This window comes from Sciurus vulgaris (genome assembly GCF_902686455.1).
Source record: "Sciurus vulgaris genome assembly, chromosome: 1".
Lineage (NCBI taxonomy): Eukaryota > Metazoa > Chordata > Mammalia > Rodentia > Sciuridae > Sciurus > Sciurus vulgaris.
In genome coordinates, this window is record NC_136461.1 from 97,673,891 (window position 1) to 97,680,051 (window position 6,161).

Sequence of the window (6,161 nt, forward strand, 5' to 3'; positions counted from 1 at the left end):
GCCATCAGGAACATTTGAACTATGCTGCAGTTGAGAAATAAGCATCTCTCATACAAAACCAATGAAGTTTTGAGGCTTATTTAGGTAACTAGCATTGCCATAATCAATTATCCTTCCCATGTACAATAGTAAAAAACTCCAATAGCTATCTAGAACAGTCCCATTCTTAAATATGTTGGACAACTAAAGATCACAAAAAAGAAAACAAGCAAAAAAACAAACAAATCCAAGATATACTGTTCCAAAAAGAAGAACAGAGATTATCTGCTTCTGGAATAGAAAAAAAAAACTAAAATTATTAAATTAGTATTCTTAAAGAAATTTGAAAAGGTATTGATTGCTTCCACAAAACTAGCACTGGATAATTCTACCCCTCACCCTGCCCCTGCACATACACCAAAACAAAGATACAAAAGAAGAGTCTTGTAAATTAAGCATATGATTGCTGAAATTTCTTAAATCAACTGAAAGAGCCAGGCTTTGTGGGACACACCTGCAATCCCAGGGACTCAGGAGGCTGAGACAGGAGGATCACAAGTTCCAGGCCATCTCCAGCAACTTAGCAAGACCGTGTCTTAAAATCATAAAGAGGTCTGGGTATGTTACTTAGTGGTAAAGCACCCCTGGGTTCAATCCCTAGTACCCATCCCCCAACTGAAGGGTTGAAAGACAAAGTCTAGGACTCCTTCTAGAAGGTAAATCAAAGGATTAGAAAAAGAGTTTCAGAGAAACTCTGAATAAAAAGAATAAATCTAGAAGTTCCAACATCTAGCAAAGACAATAGAGTAGAAAAAGCAAAAATAAGGAAGAATGGTAAAAATTATAGAGAGATCTCCTCCAAAGTTAAAGACATAACTATTCCTACTAAAGAGGATAAAAGTGTACCAAAAAATGACCAGGCCACATCACCATGAAATTTTGGAACACCAAATGTAAAGAGAAGGTTTTTTTTGTTTTTTTTTTTTGTTTTTTGTTTTTTGTTTTTTTTTTAACCGTGGTAAGAACACATAAGTTGAGATCTACCTTCTTGACAACCTTTTAAGTTTATGGTACAGTGTGTTAATGTTGTACATCAGATCTGCAAATGTTGTACATCAGATCTCTAGAACTTTTTTTTTTTTTTTCTAGAACTTATTTATCCTGGTTAACTGAAACTCATTTCCTCCTCCCCCAGTCCCTGGCAGCCACCATTATATTTCTGCTTTTACAAACTTGACTATGTTAGTGGAATAATGCAGAATATGTCCTTCTGTCATGAACTTATTTCACTTAGCATAATGCCCTAAAGTCTCATCTCTGCTGTCACAAATGGCAGGATTTCCTTCCTTTTATGGTCGAATAAAATCCCCATTATGTACAAACCATACTTCCTTTATCCATTCACGTCTTGATGGACATTTAGGTTGATTCCAATCTAGGCTATTGTGCATAGTGCTGCAATAAACATAGGAAAAGTAGATTTTTTTAAAGTCCCTAGAGAAGAGAAAAACATCACTTACCAAGAAATAATAATAAACTGGCATCAAACTTCTTATTAGTAATACTCTGTGCTAAAAGAGAACAGAACAATGTCTTCACAGTTCTGAGGAGGGGAAAAAGTTTGATATAGAATTTTGTGCTCTGCCAAACTATAAATCAAGGCATACAAAAGACATTTTCAGATTTGCAAGTACTCAAAAATTTCATCTCCCTTCTTTTTGTTTGTTTGCTTCTGTTGAAAATAACTTTGGATATATTCCAGAGAAGTGAGGTACAAACCACAAAGAAGAACATGTAGAATATGAGGGAGTAGAACTAGGAGTGAATTTTAATCAAAAACAATTCCAGGGTGATAGTTGTACATGGAGTTTGTTAAACAATCTAAATCAGAATAGGAAGTCAGTTGATCCCAAATACAATGTCTTCACAAACAAAAATGGAATGTGGTCTACATTAAAGATAGAATAACCATGGAAACACGTGATATCCATGATATAGTGGAAAAATCGTGTGTTTCTTCTCTCAGTAAGAATAAAAGAAAGACAAATGGAAATTCCAGGAAAGACAAACAACAAAAATTGTGTAAAATAAGTCATGATACAAATACAAAGCCAGTTAAAATACAGCATCATTTTAAGCTATTTCTGAAATGATAAAACTGAATTTATTTAATTTGAACACGAGAACATTCTTCTCCAAGGAGTCTAGAGATCATGACCTTACACCTATTGGTGCCTTGCAGGAGGCAAGTGAGGCCTACCTGGTCAGCCTTATTGAAGACACCAACCTGTGTGCTATCCATGCCAAACATGTAACAATTATGCCAAAAGACATCCAACTAGAATGTGGCATATGTGGAGAATGTGCTTAAGAATTTAGTATGATGGGAAACATTCAATTCTCAAAACAAATTTTTTTTCTTTTCTTCCTGTTATTGGTAGTTCTGAACATTTTTGTCCAGGTGGGCAAAAGGTACCTAAGTATATGATTGTGAGTGGAAAAATGGGGGACAAAAATCAGGTATTAGACGTTTTTCCATTTTGATTTGTGTGTGAAATTTTAATATAAATACAGGTATGTAAAGCTCTGATGCAAGTCAAAATGTTTCAGTGAAGGGAAAAAATAACAGAATGAATCAAACAACATTACTGTATGTGGATTTATGATTACACAAATGGTATGCCTTTGCGCCATGTACAAACAGAGAGGCAACATGTATCCCATTTGTTTAAAAAAAAAAAAAAAAAAAAAAAAAAAAAAACAAAATGTTTCAGTGAACAGGTTTCAGCAGTTCAACTTTATAACAATTATAAATAAAACTTAAATTTTTCTGGGAAAAAAAGAAAACATGAAACCTCCTGATTCAACCTCCTGAATAGCTGGGATTACAGGCATGGGCCACAGTCCTCAGAAGATAGTAACTTTTAAATTAAGAAATAAAGAAATATATGAGCAAAAACACATAATTGAATGTCTGGAGGTCATTACTAGAATGCTAAAAAGGAAAAATAATTATTTTTGCAGTGCTAGGGATTAAAAAGTGACTGCTGTTTATACATATATACAGTCATGTAGTGTGGTCCATATACACAATGATTGTCCTATAAGATTATATCTAGGGCTGGGGATATAGTTCAGTTAGAAGAGTGCTTGCCTGCACAAGGTCCTGAGTTCAATCCCCAGTGCTACCAAAGAAAAAAGATTATATCTAGTGGTTAGTGACATGGTAGTTGTCTCAGTTCATGTAAATACATACTATGGTGTTCATACAATGACAAATTGCCTAAAGACAGATTTCTCAGAACATAGCCCAACCACAGGCAATATATGAACATATGTATATTTGTTATGAGCAGAGAAACAAATTCTCATAGGATATACACCAGATTACTTGAAGATGTAACTTTTCAGGGATCCGTTTAGAGCAATACAGGGGTAAAAATCAGTATTAAAATTTTTGACCCTTTTACCCCACCGAAAAGAGAGAGATTTGCTCTGGCAAGTGGGAGTAGGAAGAAGGCAGAAAACTTGTTTTTCTGTAGAAACACTTCAGTAGCATTTTATTTTTTACCACATAAATGTGTTACTTTGTTGGAAATTGAAGAAAATAAATTTTAAAAAAGAAAAATAATAAACAGTTCTAGGTTCCATCTAGCATACACAAAAATGTATACTAGATTCCCCAAAGTACCATCACAATTGAGATGATACTGGCTTTGGAAATTTTCAAAGTTTACCAGATGATCACTAATAAAGTAAGATAACAGTAAACATTTGTTTTTAAGCATTTTAACTTCTAGATATCAACCTATAAGTATAGGATTTCAGAATGTTCCTCTATGAACCAACATAACCACTGTATGAACTCCAGGGCCTCTTTTCTTATCCACCTGTCAGCTGGTCCAACATTGGTCCAGTATTTTAGCATTTGATCTTATTTTCTCCTTCTGGATCATGTGGTTGGCTTCTCCTCTTTATGAGAATGCCAAAAGCAAGTGTAACATGCCAAGCCAAACATCTGTCACTAGGCAGCAGGAAATTTATCGGTCTTACCTAAAAGAGTGTTTTCTACGCCAGGAACACTGTAGTCATTAAGCCAAGATGAGAACCCAGCCCTGGTGGATGGTGTGGCCAGACCTCAAGGTCTCAGGAAGAACCCAGTTTCACCCCATGCTCCCAGAGACCTGGAGGGCCCAGCCTCTCCTTGTGGAGTGATGTCAAGAAAGAGAACAGGGAGGAAATTCTGATGATGAAGCGATATGCAGGTCTACAAAGAGTTCTTTGAGTCACTTTTATAGTTTCTATAAAACTCAAGGACTAAGACTAAAAATGGCCTTCTGTTGCTTATTCATGGGTCAGCCTTGGCATCTGATGCAAATGCTCTTCCATACCCTAGCCAGCCCAGAGGAATAATAAAGACAGCTTTTGTCCAGACTACAGCAAAAGAGAAATTCTGATTCTCTACCCTGATTTTAGCCCATGCAAGAAGGGAAGAAAACAACAAAAGGTTCCTGTATCTCCACAGCAGCTCTTTAGCATGGGAATGAGTGTGTTGCCCTAGTTACGAAGATTGATTTACTACAACACAGGTAAGTAACAAACCAAACTGGCCTGTGGTGCCACCTGCCTGTAATCTCAGTGACTAGAGAGGCTGAGGCAGGAGGATAGCAAGTTGGAGACCAGCCTCAGCAACTTAGTGAGACCCTGTCTCAAAAGAGAAAATGAAAAGTGCTGAGAAGGATATAGCTCAGTGGTAGAGCACTTACCTAGTATGTGTGAGGCTCTGTGTTCAATTTCCAGCACCAGGAAAAGAAGAGATAAGGAGCAGGGTAGGGGGATGACAAGCCATTTGAGGTGTTTAAGACAAGGACCAAAAACTTTGTGCATTTATGTGTGAACTTTTTGGGGGGAAAAGGCCTGAGAGCTATATTGCAGTCCCCACTAGGTAAATTTATTATGTAGTTTATTAAGTTTATAAGACATCTAACAATTACATTTTGGAAGAGGATGTTTGGAGTGTAGCATGTTGTTAGAGTGCATGATTAGCATGTAAAAGTCACTAGGTTTAGTCTCCAGTGCCAAAAGATAAAATAAAATAAACTAAAATAAAATAAAATTGGGAGAAGTTATCAAATATGACATTCATTTTAGAATTATTAATATTATGTATTTTTTTCTGACAACATTATTACCCAAGGATTGTTTGTCCCTTAAGGTCATTCTTGGTTCTTGACAGAAAAACCCTATTATCACGTAATTACCTACTGCTCCCCACAATTCTCTAAAATAGTGAGGAAATAGGTTAGAAAGGGGACTTTGTTTTAGAGTATTTTTAAAAAGTATCTTTCCCCGCAGTACTGGGGACTGAACTAGGAGCACTCTACCACTGAACCACACCCCCCCCCCCTCATTATTTTATTTTGAGATAGGGTCTTACTAAGTTGCTGAGGCTGGCCTTGAACTTGCTGTCCCCCTGCCTTAGCCTCCCTAGTCACTGATTACAGACATATGCCACTGTGCCCAACTGTTTCAAAGTACTTTAAATGTCAGGAAAACTATTCCTGTGGTGCTTAAATCTGTCTGTGCTATTTCAAAGACTAGAAACCAGGAGTATATGAAGCTTATACATGATTCCTGTCCTCCTCAATCTCAGTTCCATCTAGATGTCCAAGCAGAAGTCTGCAAGCCATTCTTTCCCTCTCCTCTCCCTTACTCTCCACATCCACTCATCCTCTACAAAGTCTTTCATTCTATAATTCTAAAATACATCGTGAACTTTTTCCCATTCTCTGGTTAAAGAGAATGGGCTGCTACAATAGTAATTTTTTAAAAATAAAGTAGCATTTTTTAAAAATAATAAAGTAGCAAATGTCTTGTAATGCTTAGTGTGGTTCAGGTACTCTTCAAAGTGCTCTGCATAGATTCACGCATTTACTCCTGTGAACAACTCTGTAAGGCATTCTAGTACATTGCCACTTGAAAATGAAAAAACTGATGCACAGAGAAGTTAAGTGACTCCCAAAACCACACAGCTAGGAAGGGGAGGAGTCAGAAATCAGCTCCTAACTGACCCATTCATGCCTACCATGTTTTAATACAATTTCCACATGAGAGTCAGTTAAAACAAGTAACTTATACAGAACTGGAAACTCCCTTAAGGTGAAAACAGAAAATACCTTAAT